Source organism: Miscanthus floridulus, chromosome 1, assembly GCF_019320115.1.
Source record: "Miscanthus floridulus cultivar M001 chromosome 1, ASM1932011v1, whole genome shotgun sequence".
Classification (NCBI taxonomy): Eukaryota; Viridiplantae; Streptophyta; class Magnoliopsida; order Poales; family Poaceae; genus Miscanthus; species Miscanthus floridulus.
In genome coordinates this window covers 181,005,424-181,023,138 of record NC_089580.1, presented here as the reverse complement: position 1 = coordinate 181,023,138, position 17,715 = coordinate 181,005,424, and the positions used below count along the sequence as shown (strand labels likewise).

At 41.9% G+C, this 17,715-nt stretch overlaps 1 long non-coding RNA gene and 1 pseudogene across 1 annotated transcript; both read left to right on the top strand.

Moving 5' to 3' along the window:
- Positions 1–924: 924 nt before the first annotated feature.
- Positions 925–1,781, top strand: LOC136504170 (uncharacterized). Its single transcript, XR_010770796.1, has 3 exons — positions 925–1,144; positions 1,494–1,555; positions 1,645–1,781. It is a non-coding gene; the product is annotated as an uncharacterized lncRNA (long non-coding RNA).
- Positions 1,782–16,112: 14,331 nt separating this feature from the next.
- Positions 16,113–17,288, top strand: LOC136504159 (B3 domain-containing protein Os03g0212300-like; annotated as a pseudogene).
- Positions 17,289–17,715: the final 427 nt, after the last annotated feature.

Sequence of the window (17,715 nt, the reverse complement as noted above, 5' to 3'; positions counted from 1 at the left end):
CGAATGTTTGCGGTCTGTGCATGGAGCATTAAATGTAGATGAAAAGAAAAACTAATTGCACAGTTTGGTGGGAAATTGCGAGACGAACGTTTTAAGCCTAATTAGTCAATGTTTGGACACTATTTGCCAAATAAAAACGAATGTGCTACAGTAGCCCAAAATCCAAATTTCGCGAACTAAACAAGTGCTAAACACGGCCACTGTTCATCCAATTTGTACTGTCCATGAAAGCCGCGCCTACAGGGCTAGTTGAAGCAACGGGCGCCTACAGGGCTAGTTGAAGCAACGGTTGGGCCCAGTTCCTTGACACAAGGCAGTTCGCAAGAGTGGATCGCAGCTGCTCCGACAAGACAGGTTGAGAATACGAATAAATGTGAGGGTTGTCATGCTCTACACAACTGAACGGCAGCTTGGGCCATGTTTAGATGGTAAATAATTTCAATCCGATGAATAGTAGCACTTTCGTCTTATTTGGTAAATATTGTCCAATTGTGGACCAACTAAGCTCAAAAGATTCATCTCGTAATTTTGAACTAAACTGTGCAATTATTTATTTTTTTTACCTACATTTAATGTTCCATGCAAGCAGCTAAAAATTGATGTGATGGAGAGAGAGTGAAAAAACTTAGAATTTGGAGGTGATCTAAACAAGGCCTTGATTAGATAGCATCTGAAAAAAAAACTCCTGAGAATACTATTCCAACTGGATTGATCTGTAATTAAGTTTGAGAAATGACAATTCTTGCTTCAGAAATGATTTGTGTGAGCTCTGTAATTACTCTGTACTTCTGCAAGGCAAGCAGCGCCATGTGACCGCTCTGAGCCTGATCACTCGATATAGCAGTCACGCGGCCTCGCCCGTCTCTTATCCCAGCAGCACCTCTTTCTGTGCAAGCTCCAGGATACACTCCATACAGCCCGCCATCGGCCCATCGCTCTCCGTCCAGTACTCCAGTGCCCCCATCTTCTTCTACCTTCTCTCTCTGCCTTCCCTCTCCCCTCTGCTTTCTTGTCGATCCATCAACGGACGGCAACCAAAGACTAGAGAGCGGCCGGACACTAGAGTTCGCGGTGACGCAATGCCGGCTGGAGTTGGACGGCCACCGCGAGGCTCCAGCAGAGAGCGGACGGCAGCAGCCAACAGGTTTGGCTCCCATCCACTGCTCTTCTGTTCATACATGATACTAGCTACCGTGCGTGGTTACAGGATAACTAATATTCTATACTAAAAACACACGGATCGCACGATAAGGTAATAATAATATAAAAATTAAATACCAACGTTAAAGTGACATTTAATCCAAAAAAACAAAGTTTATGAATTTAACACAGTCACGGAATGCGCGACATCGCAGGCTCACAAACGCTACTTTATAGATATTTCCGTGATGCGGATAAGATAATATTTTATATTGGCAGGAAGAAATCTCTGATATCAATTTCTTTCGTGCTCACAAACTAATGACCCTGGTGCAACAATGGGAAATACAAAGGAGCTATCCTCCTGAATGCGCGGAACCAACGCCACTATGATCGTACCATCCCACGACCACTGGTATGGTGTTGTTTAGCACTATTTTTCATTATTATCGCTAACTTGCTTCGTTGATTTTATTCAAGTAATTTATGTTTGTAATTATGCAGGTGCTAATTCGGTTGATCATACATTGACACATGAGAAAAGTGGAAAAAGTCGATAAAACTCATGGTTTTGAGAACATACACGTGTAATGGTTATGAATGGTTACAAAACGAAATATTATGAACAAAGCACTCAAAGTGTCATTTTTATAACAATAATATAACACATGTTCAATTTTTATTATGGCATCACACAAGTGTATATACAATATCTTCGTGTAGAGTCTGATAAACCATTTAAATAATACCTAGGAACAACAACAAATATGCCATTTGTACAATATAAATTGAATGAAAAAAATACATTATATGCGTTAGTAATGTTCTGTTACCTCGCCTATGACGTTAGAACCTCCTTAAATACAATATTCTTCGTGAAAGTTTCATCCGCTATTGGGGTCTTTTTATCCTTGTCTTTTTTATTTGACGCATTCTTATTTTTTTCCTCGACATTCTTTTTAGCATTTTTCTTCTATATCATTTTGGCCTTCCCCTCTTGTGCCTCCGCATCAGGCGGGAGGGCAAGGATCTTAATATTTGGTTCTTGACGTGGCTCTAGACATTGCAATGTACAACTGACCGTGAGAGAACATCGGTGCGGGTAGGTACACACCCATGTTCGGAATAGTTTGGCCTTGTGACTTGTTGACAGTCATGGCAAAGCTCAGCCTGATAGGAAACTGCTTTCTCTTAAACTAGAATGGGAACATCTCATCATCAGATGGACATAGCGGAATTCGAGGAAGGAATACCCGCTTCCCAGCATGCTGCCCCACTATGATTTCAGCGTCGATTGTATTTCTTCGGAACCCCCGCACCACCAGCCTTATTCTGTTGCATAGCCCATTGGCAGGGTCAATATTCCTAAGCAATATGACATGACACCTGAGCTTGAGCTTCAAAATGTATGGAGGCAGCCCGTTGGGGGTTAAACTATTAAGGAACTCCGATGGATAGTAGTTATGTGGATCATTTACCGCGGAGTTAAAACTGTGATACACCGTCTCGCCGCCCTAGAACATATCAATCATTTTCATATTGATCATGTCCACCCAATCGTTACGTGTAGCTAAAATCGCTCCGGTGGTGATGTAGTCTTTGTACGCCATATTTACATTTAGATATGGAAAGATGATGTCGATCAATGTATGAAGATCTTTCTCGGTATCGCCAGAGTACGGGACACATATCTCTTCTGGAATACGTACATTGCCATCTCCATTAACCTCTTCCGTTCCACCACCAATGCGCAATAGATAATCTACAAACCACGAGTCACTCTGAGCCCTCATGTTGCGGATGAGCTTTAGGTGGCGCATGAATTCCCAAAGATACGACCTTCGTAGAGAAGCACCGACTATTTGAGCTTTGGACCCTTTCCGCACAAGAGGAAGAACCTGTCTGAAATCCCCACCAAGGACAACAGTCTTTTCACCAAATGGTAGGTTTGACCAGCCCTTTATATCCCGTAGGCTATTGTCTAGTTAGAAGTTATAGCCAGAGATTTAAAACAGAAATTAGAGTTCTTCAACAATTTCAAAATTAAAATTTAAACAACATTTTGAAACAGTAAATGATTTCCAATCAAAATGTTGTAAACAACAAAGTTCCATAACTTTTCGAGATCTACAACTTTTATTTTGGTTATTTCTCCATCCGAGGTCGTTTAAAAAAGTTTGAATTTTATAGTTTAATTTTTACTATTCGGCGTCTATTTATAGGGGCGGCTCAATCAAATCCGACCCTATAAATCGAGCCATTCGTAAGGGCGGCAACTCATTTGGGCACCATTTGTATAGAGCCACCTCTAAAAAAGGAGGGGCATTGCTACAAATCCTTTTTGTAGCAGTGGAATATACACGTTATAAAAATATGGAAACATGGAACTAACTGAATGAACACAAAAATAGGAATCGGAAAGTAAAAAAAAAGAAAAAGGTGGCAACCTCAGCAGGAAACAAACAGATGGAGCACCAACTGACACAGGCAGCAGAAAATATGACCTGGTGAGTTCAGGGCAATGCAGAAGATAGGGAAACTCTATGGAACTGAACCAGGATAAATCAGAGGAAACAGATGGAATAAAGGAGAGAAATTACAGAAATCAAACTACAGTGTCTCTTGTTCTTTCTTTCATGCACAGTTTAAAAACAAGAATGAAGTATACACCGTACAGTAGGCACCAATATTGTTCAGTACAGACCTCTACAGTTTAAGAATGAAGTATACACCCTACATTGTCTCTTGTTCTTTCTTTCAGCAGGTACCCCGTACATTATTATTGCCTTTAAGTTTTAGCTTCCTAATTAATAACTCAGAGGGCCAGGTTTTTTAGCCTACGAAAGTTCTCTATGAATACTAAGATAGGTTGTCTCAAGAGATGAGAAAACAATGTTTAGAACTACAGTGTCTGGAGAGACGAGAAAGCGGAGATGAGCCTCACTTAAGAAAACAGAGACTGAAGGAAAATTGGGAAAAAAAATCTAAAATCCTGAAAGAGTATCATGAGTGCACAAATTGTAGTGCTCTATCTAATCTTCTAACCATGGTAACAACAGCACAACCACCAGCAAGGAACCCTGGAGCATCTAGTACACTACTACACAACGTGGCTTTAGTCCCGGTTGGGAAAGGCCTTTTGTCCCGGTTTCCCAACCGGGACCAGCATTCCGGGATTAAAGGTGGGGATCTTTAGTCCCGGTTTGCCACAACCGGGACTAAAGATCCTCCCAGCTTAAAAAAAATAATGCCTTCCACCGCTGCGCCCCGTGAGATTCGAACCCAAGACCTCATGCACTGCCTCGCGCGAAGCTTACCACCCCACCTACACAACACATCTGACAATGGATGTGATGCTTTCCTTTTGAACTAACACATCGGGGGCCCTTTAGTCCCGGTTGGTGTTACCAACCGGGATTAAAGGGTCCTTTAGTCGGGGTTGGTGTTACCAACCGGGACTAAAGGGTCTACCTTTAGTCTGGGTTGGTATTACCAACCGGGACTAAAGGTTGGATGACTTTTTAGTCCCGGTTGGTGGCTCCAACCGGGAGTAAAGAAACATTTAGTCCCGGTTGGTATTACCAACCGGGACTAAAGATCCTTCAGTCCCGGGGGCAAAAAATACCGAGGCTAATGCTAAATTGGGACATCGTTCTAAAGTCTGTTCTCTAGTAGTGGTAGCATCGGCAAGGCTAGAGAAGGAAGCTGTAAAAATGGTATTCAAGTTTTGCTCAGTCGCTCCATTGGGTAAAGAGACATATTGTAATTGGAGCATAGAAAATTTCTTAATAGCAGTCTACACAATAATTGCTCATTTGATCATCTAATGGGATAGCTCTGCAACTTACCTAGCACAATATATAAAAAAACATCACAGATTTACACTTTTTGTGGCTCATAAATAGCACATAAGTATGGTTCAATGAGGCTGACAAAACTGAAAGAATGGTAAATTGAGAATCGGTACCTTTATCTAAAATCTGCAAAAAGATCTACAAATGATAGAGTGCGCTGCCTGAAGAAGCAAAGACACCCATATGAAACCTTATCAATGCTCTATATCATAATCCAAAGAACAAACTAAATATACAGAGAAAAAATAAAAAGGAGCTGCTACTAATCAAACTGAATACTGGATAAACTGTGAATGAGCATGTTCAAATTGATAAGTTCCATAGGCTTCTATTCTTCTGTTTCCATAAAGTAAACAAATGCATGATTTGAAGCCTATCATCATTTTTATAATTGGAAAAAGGTCTATTGCAGTAGGAGACAGGAGAGAACTGACTTATGAAACATCACAAATTAATGGAAGGACCATTACCTCCGGTCGCACAGGGTAGGATCACAAAAATCATTCTAGCATTAATCATCACACATGCACTCCTGCAATAGATGAAGACTAATTTGGTTAAATTAAATTTGCTAGCATCAAATGAAAAGTAATCACAAGAAGCATATCATTTTTTATCACAACCTAATGGTACTTAAGGTAATATACTCAGCCAAATTGACTCTAGAGAAAGTTCTACAAAATATATCAACACTCTTGCAGACCTAAATGTAACAACATGCTGTTAAAAAAGTGTTGTATGAAAAATAGTTAAAACAATTATGTGTACAAATAGCTTGCCTGTGCATGCTTACAAATATTAATTTATGGATGGACACTATCTTATCTCTTAATGTCAATTGATATGGATCATTACTTCTAATCCTTGAGTAAGAAAAGAGTGAATATGCTATGAAATCCCTTGATTGTAATGAAGGAGTAAATACGGTACCTTTCAGATAATATTCATGGAGCTAAAGTAAGGAGAAAAGAATTTTTCAATCACCTACGCACCGAAATGACAACAGATAAGATACAGTTAAATTGTTGAGAGCATAAAAGGGCTTCAATATTGTGAGGAGGATGTAAACTCTATCCCTTTCCTGCAATCAAACTTAGACATGAAAAAACAATTACCTGCATTACTTCATGAGTGAAGTGTAGAAACAAAAGAAAGCATGTTGCCTTCTCCGCATAACAAATTTCAGTTAACTAACATCAATCCTAAGCTTTTTCAACTTGCTGAACCCAAAAGCACAATTTCTAGAAAAGTAAGCTAAGACAGTGACTTGTGTTGTAACTAAAAACTGGTAACCTCAATTCAATACAACTATCAATGGATTACCTTTTAGTCCCAGATTTTTTAGCGTAGGTCAATTTGTACAGAGAAACGCTTCATTTAAGTTTATACCTTGCACAACAAAAGAAAATTAAGAAGTGCATTTACCAAGAGAAAAGAAGAAAAAAATATTAGGAAGCAAGGAAACTAAAATAGTACAGCATGAACATGAGCACAAGGAAAAAAATCCTGATCCAATGATAAAATCAAAAAGGCAAAGATGAGACCTCAGGTCCATCCATTGAAAGGTCCTAATGGCTATCAAGAACTCAATGCTTTTCTTCGGCTTTGTAATTGACCTATAAAAAAAGATCAATTCTTTTTAGATACCCAAACTTGTTTGGGTCCTTGAAGGTTAGTTACTAAGCTCTTTGGTACCCAAATGACTTTCTTCTTTGAGCCCATCCATAGTTTACCAATGAACTTAGCCTTCATACCATTTGTATCCTTAGTAAGCACATAGAAAGAATTAATCTTAATTGAGGATACATTAGCATTTTTGCTCTTGTTCTTGCACCCATGCTCTTTATGACCAACTTGTTTGCAACTAGTGCAAAACTGATCATTGTTCTTTACAAAACTAGTCTTGTAAGGAGCAAATGCCATCTTGCCTTTCTTAGGGGTATAGCCCAATCCCTCTTTATAGAGATAAGCTCTTTGGCTACCCAAGCACATAAGCAAGCGGTCCTCACCACCATAGGCCTTAGCCAAGGTGTGAGTGAGCTTATTGACCTCCTTCTTGAGGTTCTCATTCTCAACCATTAGTGAGGCATCACAAGTGAGATCATCACTGCTAGGTGAGGTGAAAGTAGAAGTACTACAAGAAGGGTTAGTGGGAGCAACAATGATAGGCATAGATAATGATTCATCAATTGTATCACAAGTTAAACCTACATCATAAGTCTCAACATGTTTATTTTTATCTTGCTCATTAAGCAAAGAAGAATGAGCCTTTTCAAGCTTTTTGTGAGCCTTGCCAAGCTTCTCATGGGCTTCCTCTAGCCTCTCATGAGTTGCTTTGAGCTCATCAAGGGCTTGCTTAAGGGCTTTTACCTCCTTATTCAAGCTCATGCATTTCCTTCTCTTAATGTCAAAGTGTTCTTTGGCATCTTCTAGCATGTCAAATAATTCATCTTTATTAGGTTCATCATCATCACTATCATTTTCATTATCATGTTCGTCATCACTTCCATCATCATAATTTTGTACCTTAGTGGCCTTCGCCATGAAGCATGATGGAGTGTCGAAGAGAGAAGGCTTCTCATTGATTGCAATGCTTGCAAGTGCCTTCTTCTTGCTGGTCTTGTCATCATCACTATCATCATCATCATCACTTGAGGAAGCATCACTATCCCAAGTGACCACATATGAACCACCCTTCTTCTTCTTGAAGGTCATTTTATCCTTCTTCTCTTTCTTTTCCTTCTTGTCCTTCTTCTTGTTCTTCTTGTTGTCATCACCATTATCGCTATTGTATGGACATTGAGCGACAAGATGATCTTTGCTTCCACATTTGAAGTACCTTCTTGACTCTTCCTTGTTCTTGGATGAAGATTTCTTTCTTCTAGCACGGTACCCTTTCTTCATCATAAACTTATCAAATTTCTTGACAAAGAGAACCATCTTATCATCATCATTATCCCATGAGCCATCATCTTCACTTGATGTATCTTGCTTTACCTTGCCCTTGGATGATGTGGCCTTGAATGCCACGCTCTTCTTTTTCTTATCCTTCTTCTCATCTTTCTTTTCCTTCTTTTCTTCCTTCTCATCACCATCTCTATATGTATTATCGGTCATTATATCTCCTAACACTTGTTTTGGTGTCATGGTGTTCGAACCACTCCTCACTAGAATAGTGACTAATGTGTCAAATTTTGAAGGCAAACATCTCAAGAACTTGTGGAAGAAGTCATTGTCCTTCACCTCTTCTCCAAGTGCTTTGAGATCATTGACAAGCACTTGAAGCATATGGAACATCTCCGGCACACTCTCATCCTCCTTCATCTTGAAGCTTGCAAACTTCTCTTTGAGAATATATGCCTTTGCACCCTTCACAGCTTGAGTTCCTTAAAATGATTCTTCTAACTTCTTCCAAACCTCATGAGCCATCTCAATATTATTGATTTGCTCAAATATTCTCTCATCAATTGCATCATGAATGGTACTTAGAGCAATGTCATTGTTTTGGAGAAGCACTTCTTTGGCCGCGGTGGGATTCTCTGGATCACCAATCTCAATTTTTGTTTCTACCACCTTCCACACTTTTCTATTGATTGACTTGATATGTGTGGTCATTTTTTATTTCCAATACGGAAAATTTGGGCCATCGAATCGGGGTGGCTTCTTGGTGTTGTTGATTTGAGCTATTTTTACACCAAAGGTTGTTAAGCCTCAAATCACGGTGACCTCGGCTCCGATACCACTTGAAAGGTCCTAATGGCTAGAGAGGGGTGAATAGCCTAATAAAAATTTCTACAACAACACTTAACAAACTAATTAGATAATTATAAGGCGAAGCAAGTGTTGCGCTAGCCAACTAAAATTGTAAGCCACCTACCATAATTCTAGTTTATATAGTTTCTATCCACACAATAGCTATAACACTACACTAAGTTGCTGTGCTCTCAAAGACTAACTAAAGAGCTACACTAACCAAACTAACAAGCTCTCACAACTAGCTACACTAAATAGCTTGGTAACTAGTTTGCAATAATGTAAAGGGAGAGAGTAAGATAGTTATACCGTCGTGTCGAGGAGTGAACCAATCAATCACAAGATTCAATATCAATAAAGATCAATCACCTCAGATTCAAATGATGAACATAATGATTTTTTACCGAGGTTCACTTGCTTGCCGGTAAGCTAGTCCTCGTTGTGGCGATTCACTCACTTGGAGGTTCACGCGCTAATTGGTATCACACGCCAAACCCACAATAGGGTGCCGCACAACCAACACAAGATGAGGATCACACAAGCCACGAGCAATTCACTAGAGTACCTTTTGGCTCTCCACTGGGGAAAGGTCAAGAACCCCTCACAATCACCACGATCAGAGCCAGAGACAATCACCAACCTCCGCTCGACGATCCTCGCTGCTCCAAGCCGTCTAGGTAGCGGCAACCACCAAGAGTAACAAACGAATCCCGTAGCGAAACACGAACACCAAGTGCCTCTAGATACAAACACTCAAGCAATGCACTTGGATTCTCTCCTAATCTCATAAAGATGATGAATCAATGATGAAGATGAGTGGGAGGGCTTTGGCTAAGCTCACAAGGTTGCTATATCAATGCAAATGGCCAAGAGAGTGAGCTTGAGCCTACCATGGGGCTAAAATAGAAGCCCCCACGAAATAGAGCCGTTGTACCCCTTCACTAGGCACAACCCCTTCACCTTGTGCACATGTGTTAGCATATTTTCACAAACATTTTCGAGGATGTTAGCACTCCACTAGATCCTAAATGCATATGCAATGAGTTAGAGCATCTAGTGGCACTTTGATAACCGTATTCCGATACGAGTTTCACCCATCTTAATAGTACGGCTATCGAACCTAAATATGATCACACTCTCTAAGTGTTTTGATCACCAAAATAAAATAGCTTCTACTATTTATACCTTTACCTTGAGCCTTTTGTTTTTTTCTCTTTCTTCTTTTCAAGTCCAAACAATTGATCATCATCATGGCATCACCATCATCATGTCATGATCTTCATTTGCTTCACCACTTGGAATGTGCTACCTATCTTATGATCACTTGATAAACTAGGTTAGCACTTAGGGTTTCATCAATTCACCAAAACCAAACTAGAACTTTCAATCTCCCCTTTTTGGTAATTGATGACAACCCTTTCACAAAGATATGAATTGAAATTTAATTGAATCCATGTTACTTGCCCAAGCATATTTACCATGTGTAAAAGGATATGGACAAGTTTCATGAACCCCAAATGGTAGCAATTGCTCCCCCTACATATGTGCTAAGAGTTTGGATTGAAGCTTGCACATATGCTTAGATAGGAAATATAGAAGACAATGTCTACCAAATGATGCTAAGGTATAAAAGATGAACCTTTGAAGCATGATACCAATCGGAGTGCACCATTATACCATCCTTAGCACCATGATTAGCTCGATACCACTTGAAAACACTTGGAAATGAAATCACTAGATAAACTTATGCATGCTAGATTTCTATTTCATCATTCAAACCTACAACTAGCATACACCACACAAGCATGGATATTGAAATTTAAAACTTGTGCCATGCAAGCAAACATATGAAATGCACATTCAAATACATCATATAAGTTCATGAGCTTGCTCCCCCTACTTGTGTGCTCAAAATTTTAATTGATCACTTTCCTTTGTCATATCTCTCCCCTTATGTCAAGTATTCTCACTTTGTTGTCTTTCATTATATTAGTACACTAATATCTTTGTTTTTCTCCCCATGTACTAATATCACTTATATCTTTGTTTTTCTCCCCCTTTGTCATCAATGACCACAAAGGCTTAAAGTAAGGATAGGTTAGGATTATCAATGTCAATCAATGGGGTGAGGATCATTTTTCCAAATTTGGTCCAATCTAGATCATTTACTAAAGATATTTAACTCGGTTTGATCAAAGGACAAGCTTCTTCATACCTCCAAATAAGGGTTATCTTGTACCATGTTGAGTTAAACACTTAGAGCTTATTTTCTAGATCAAACACTAGATTTACATGCCCACAAACATGTCATATGCTACCACTAGATCAAAATAAGCATAGAAGCAATAGTGGTACCATACAATTATCAAATTCATTTGATTTTCATGAATGAGCCTATTAAATGTGAAAGATGTCTAGATGCACTAAACAAGTCCTTAGCAAGGATGTATGCCATACCAATCAACTTTTACCTTGGATTACTCGAAGGAGAGGCATGTCATATAAGTGGGGATGCATCAACACATATTTGAGAAATCCAATATGTTCAACTCATTCCTTAGCTTGCAAAATCTTTTCTCATCTAATGGCTTGGTGAATATATCGGCAAGTTGATCTTCGGTGTCAACACTTTCAATGCAAATGTCATCTTTTTGTTGGTGATCTCTTATGAAATGGTGGCGGACATCAATGTGCTTTGTTCTTGCATGTTGAACTGGACTGTTGGTCAACTTGATTGCACTCTCATTGTCACATAGCAATGGCACTTTCTTGAACTTGATTCCAAAATCACTCAAAGTGGTCTTCATCCAAAGTACTTATGCACAACAACTACCGGTGGATATGTATTCGGCTTCGATGGTTGATAATGCAATACTATTTTGCTTCTTTGATGACTATGAAACAAGTGATCTTCCCAACAATTGACATGTGCCCGAGATGCTCTTCCTTTCAACCTTGCATCCCGCATAATTCGAGTCGGAGTAACCATCTAGCTCAAACTTTGCTCCTTTGGGATACCATAAATCAACATTTTTGTGTATGCTTCAAGTACCTCAATATTTTTCTTAGTAGCCTTTAAATGACTTTTGCTTGGTGAGGCTTGAAATCTTGCACATATGCATACACTAAACATGACATCCAGCCTTGATGCGGTCACATAGAGTAGGCTTCCAATCATAGATCGATACAATTTTTGATCCACCATATTTCCACTTGCATCACTATCCAAGTTGCCATTGGTTCCCATTGGTGTGCTAATAGCCTTGCTATCACTCATGCCAAACTTCTTGATCATGTCCTTGATATACTTGCCTTGACTTATAAATGTACCATTCTTTAATTGCTTGATTTGAAGACCAAGGAAGTAACTTAACTCTCCAATCATGGACATCTCAAACTCATTAGCCATTATATTTCCAAACTCATCACAAAAGTCTTGATTTGTTGATCCAAATATGATGTTATCGACATAGATTTGCAACACAAATAAATTTTTTCCAATCTTTTTGATGAAAAGAGTGGTGTCAATCTTGCCCATTATGAACCCTTTAGAGAGTAGGAAGTCCCTCAATCACTCATACCATGCTCTAGGTACTTGCTTCAAGCTATACAATGTCTTCTTCAACTTGTACACATGGTCGGGCTTCTTGTCATCTTCAAAACTGGGAGGTTGCTCAACATATACTTCTTCATTGATGTAACCATTGAGAAATGCACTCTTAACATCCATTTGGTAGAGCTTAATGTTGTGGGCACAAGCATAGGCTTGCAAGATTCTAATAGCTTCTAATCTAGCAACCGGGGCATATGTTTCTCCAAAGTCAAGACCTTCAACTTACGTATAGCCTTGTGCTACCAATCTTGCTTTATTCCTTACTACTATCCCATCTTGATCTTGCTTGTTTCTAAAGATCCATTTGGTTCCAATCACATTGTGTCCCTTTGGTCTCTTTACTAATTCTCATACTTGATTTCTTGTGAAGTTATTTAACTCTTCATGCATAGCATTCACCCAATCAATATCCTTCAATGCTTCATCTATCTTCTTTGGTTCAATAGATAACACAAATAAGGAATGCTCACAAAATGAAGCCAATCTTGATCTAGTTTGCGCACCTCTTGAAATATCACTAATCATAGTGTCCAATGGATGATCTCTTGTAATATTTATTGGTTGGAGGATTAAAACTTGATTGCTTGCACGTGCTTGATCATTGGGTTGAGATGATGTACTAGCCACTTGATCTTGTTCATTATCATGAGAGCCACTTGTACTAACTTGATTTGTATCATCTTGCACATTTGAGTTAGAGAGCACTTGCACTTGATCATCTTCATCATCATTCACTTGCCTAGGCCTCAATTTACCAACATCCATGTTCTTCATGGCATTTGAAAGTTGAATGCCTCTAACATCTTTCAAGTACTCATTCTTTACTTGTGAACCATTGGTTTCATCAAATTCAACATCATGAACTTCCTCAAGAGTACCACTATCTAAATTCCAAACTCTATATGCTTTGTTTGTAGTGGAATAACCAAGTAGGAATTCTTCATCACATTTCTTGTCAAACTTGCTCAATCTAGCGTCTTTCTTCAAGATATAGCATTTGCAACCAAAGACCCGAAAGTATGCAATGTTGGACTTTCTACCATTCAAGAGTTTATATGGTGTCTTCTCTTTCAATGGGTGACAATAGCTATGACACTACACTAAGTTAGTGTGCTCTCAAAGACTAACTAAAGAGCTACACTAACCAAACTAACAAGCTCTCACAACTAGCTACACTAAAGAGCTTGGTAACTAGTTTGTAATAATGTAAAGGGAGAGAGTAAGATAGTTATACCGCCGTGTCGAGGAGTGAACCAATCAATCACAAGAATCAATATCAATGAAGACCAATCACCTCAGAATCAAATGATGAACACAATGATTTTTTACCGAGGTTCACTTACTTGCCGGCAAGCTAGTTCTCGTTGTGACAATTCACTCACTTAGAGGTTCACACGCGAATTGGCATCACACACCAAACCCTCAATAGGGTACTGCACAACCAACACAAGATGAGGATCACACAAGCCATGAGCAATTCACTAGAGTATATTTTGGCTCTCCGCCGAGAAAAGGTCAAGAACCCCTCACAATCACCATGATCGGAGCCGGAGACAATCACCAACCTCCGCTCAACGATCCTTGCTGCTCCAAGCCATCTAGGTGGCGGCAACCACCAAGGGTAACAAACCAATCCCACAGTGAAACACGAACACCAAGTGTCACTAGATGTAAACACTCAAGCAATGCACTTGGATTTTCTCCCAATCTCACAAAGATAATGAATCAATGATGAAGATGAGTGAGAGGGCTTTGGCTAAGCTCACAAGGTTGCTATATCAATGCAAATGGCCAAGAGAGTGAGCTTGAACCTGCCATGGGGCTTAAATAGAAGCCCTCCACAAAATAGAGCCGTTGTACCCCTTCACTGGGCACAACACGGGGTGACCAGACGCTCTTGGTCATATCGACCGGATGCTGGACCTCAGCGTCCGGTCACACGATGCGTGCCGCGTGTCCCCTCTCTTCAAATGTTGATCGTCCGATCTCAACGGTCAAGTGACGACCGGACGCAGCAGCTCAAAGTGACCAGACGCTGGACCTCAGCGTCCGGTCGTTTCCAATAAGCATCTAGAAACGATTTTTCATGTGCTCAACCGGACTCACCCAGCGTCCGGTCACTTGGCGTTTTCCCTGTGCATGACTATGTCAGTGTGACCGGACGCAGCCAACCAGTGTCCGATCGTTTCAGCGCCAGCGTCCGATCGACGACCGACGCTGCGCTTCTTCTACTGCTACTGACCAGACGCGCCGGTCCTTCAGAGACCAGCGTCTGATCACTTATAGTGACCACGTTCACCTGAGTTTAGGGCGCCGGTGGCATCGTTAGACTGTTCGCACTCTACAGGCGGAGTGTGGTGAAGTTTCTAACCCTTGCTCAAATGTACCAACTACCAAGTGTATCACCTTATACACATGTGTTAGCATATTTTCACACACATTTTTAAGGGTGTTAGCACTCCACTAGATCCTAAATGCAAATACAATGAGTTAGAGCATCTAGTGGCACTTTGATAACCGCATTCCGATACGAGTTTCACCCCTCTTAATAGTACGGCTATCGAACCTAAATGTGATCACACTCTCTAAGTGTCTTGATCACCAAAATAAAATAGCTCCTACTATTTATACCTTTGCCTTGAGCCTTTTATTTTTTTCTCTTTCTTCTTTTCAAGTCCAAGCACTTGATCATCATCATGGCATCACCATCATCATGTCATGATCTTCATTTGCTTCACCACTTGGAATGTGCTACCTATCTCATGATCACTTTATAAACTAGGTTAGCACTTAGGGTTTCATCAATTCACCAAAACCAAACTAGAGCTTTCATCCACCCACAGCTAGAAAAAATCTGGATAAATCAAACGGGAGTAGGATTAGGAAATGAAGCAAAACAAAAAATGTAGATAAGGACATGGCACTCCACAACTGAAGGCCTAAATGGCTAAATCTCTAGGTACATACACCAGATCTGTGAATTTGAATCACAAATCAAATATAGAAACCCATAATCGAAGGGGGAAATCCCAAAGTAGAGCAACCCATATATCAATCCATAAACCCTACGTAAGAAATCTAAAATGAGGCAGCCCACATCAATCCACGGCAATCACAGAATAGAGGTAGTTGCAGCGGGAAGGGCGGGTGGAGATGAGCAGATAGGCAAGGGCGAGGTCTAGCCAGGGAGCGCCGTCGACGGCTCTGCTTCCACCAGGCTGAGCCGCTGCTGGCGGCGGCAAGGAAGAGGCAGTTAGGGTTTCGTCGAACGGCCGCGGACTACCATGAGGATGCAGTGTAGCCACGGCGACGGTCACCGGCGGGCCACGCACCACGTGCCGAGGGCGCCGCCGCTCCAGGAGAGAGAGGGAGAGGGAGGGAGAAGGAGAGAGAGAGAGAGAGAGAGAGAGAGAGAGAGAGAGAGAGAGAGAGAGAGGAGGGGGAGCCGTCGCCCTAGTAACTCGCGGTGGATCGGGCTATCCTTCTGCAGCGTGGACGTGGTCGGGCGGCGAGCGGCAGGGGATCACAGGGAAGGCAGACTGACGGAGCGACGGGTACGGGATTGCATGTGCGATCTGACAGACGAACCAAAACAAATGTCGCACCAAAAAATGTCCACGTTTTTTTCTTTTTAGTTGTAGGAGATTTGAAATAACAAAAAAAAAACATAGGAACGCGCTGAATTCGACTCACTTATGCCGAAACTAAAGCCAACAAGGTATCTATGCAGAGCTGGGACTGGCACGGAGGAGATGGCAGGTCTCAGCAACTTCAAGTTTTTCAAAATCCTGCTCCCCGGAATGTACGAGGAGGCACTAGTAAGGTGTTTTTTTTCTCTTGCTAGCAAGGCACTGGCAAGAGAATTGGCACGAGAGACGAGACGGGGGGTTTTGCTACTATGATCTGCGCTGAATCTCATCAGCTGGGGCCTGGGCCGGGGGTTGCTAGCGAGGTCTTTCTCTCTGCTTTACTTGATTGTCTTCCAGGCAGAGACTGCCCACTAAGTTCGCTTCGGTCCTCGGAGCTCACCGGGACCTCAAGCTGTGGCTTGCCGGCGGAGAGATGATGCCACTGTGGGATGTGGAGGTCTTCGTCGATGAGAAGCACAGCGACATGTACCTCCGCAAAGGCTGGAAAAAGTTTGCCCGCGCCCACGACCTTCGCAAAGGGTACACGCTCTTCTTCCGCTACGACGACGTCCGCGGTGACCTCATCGTCACGGTCTTTGACCTTACCACCTACCGCAAGGAGTATCTGCACGCCGGCGCCGGTGGTACGTACTACGTCCCCGTTCATCCAACCTCTCATCTGCAGAGTCGTCTAAGGACAGAGACAAACATAAAACCTTCTGCTCGTGTGCCCAGGCGGCGGAAACACCAACCCTGGTGCTGGTGCCGGCCGACGCTCGCTGCCCATCGCGGAGCCATCGCATTTCACCGTGACCCTCAGATAGTGCAACCTGGAGGCAAAGCAGAACCAGTACCTAGTGAGCCGTCTCATCTCCCGTGTCAATTCTCTTGCTCGCCTAGATCGTAGTAGCCCACACATCACTCGTGTCTCATCGTCTCATGTCTTGCGGCGCAGAACGTGCCCGTGGAGTTTCAGGACGCGCACGGGTACGTGCGCCGGCGCCGGGTGGAGCTGCAGATGGGCCGCTCATGGACGGTGAACCTGAAGCGCAGCAAGCGGCTGCTTAGCGACCTCTCGGCCTTGAAATATGGGTGGCACCAATTCTGCGTCGACAACGATCTCGAGGTCGGCGATGTCTACTTCTTCTGGGTGATCCGCGAGGGCAGCGGCTGCGGCGACGAAGATGAAGAGTGGGAGCCAGAGGAGGAGGACGATGAGCATGTGCTCAAGGTGGAGGTGCGCAAGAACAACGGCACGTTCGTCTCCTGATCTCATCGTAGGGCGGTGACGTCAACCTCAGCCAACACCAATATGTTGGCAATGAGAGTTGTTCCTGCCACTGTCAATAGGAGGCTAGGAGTTCCGTGCTTCTGATGGATCAGTGTCGGTGTTTTGAGTAAACAATAACGAGTAAATTCGTATTATTACGTGTCTGGCTGGATGGTGTGCTAAGAAGACATAATGTTTATACTGGTTCGGGCAGAATGTCTCTACGTCCCGTTCTTTGCTGCTGCTTGTATTACTTAGCACTGAAAGTATGTAGTAGGGGTTACAAACGGGCGAGAGAGGGACTGATCTCCGGTCTCTTGTGATGTGTTGTTCGTGATGAGGTGCGGCGAACCGATGCTATGTGATGCACTTGTTCGATGAATCGGTCCCCCTTTCATAAGATGCCCTGCTTTTCATTTTATAGGCCAAGGAAAAGCACGGGTTACAATGGGGGAA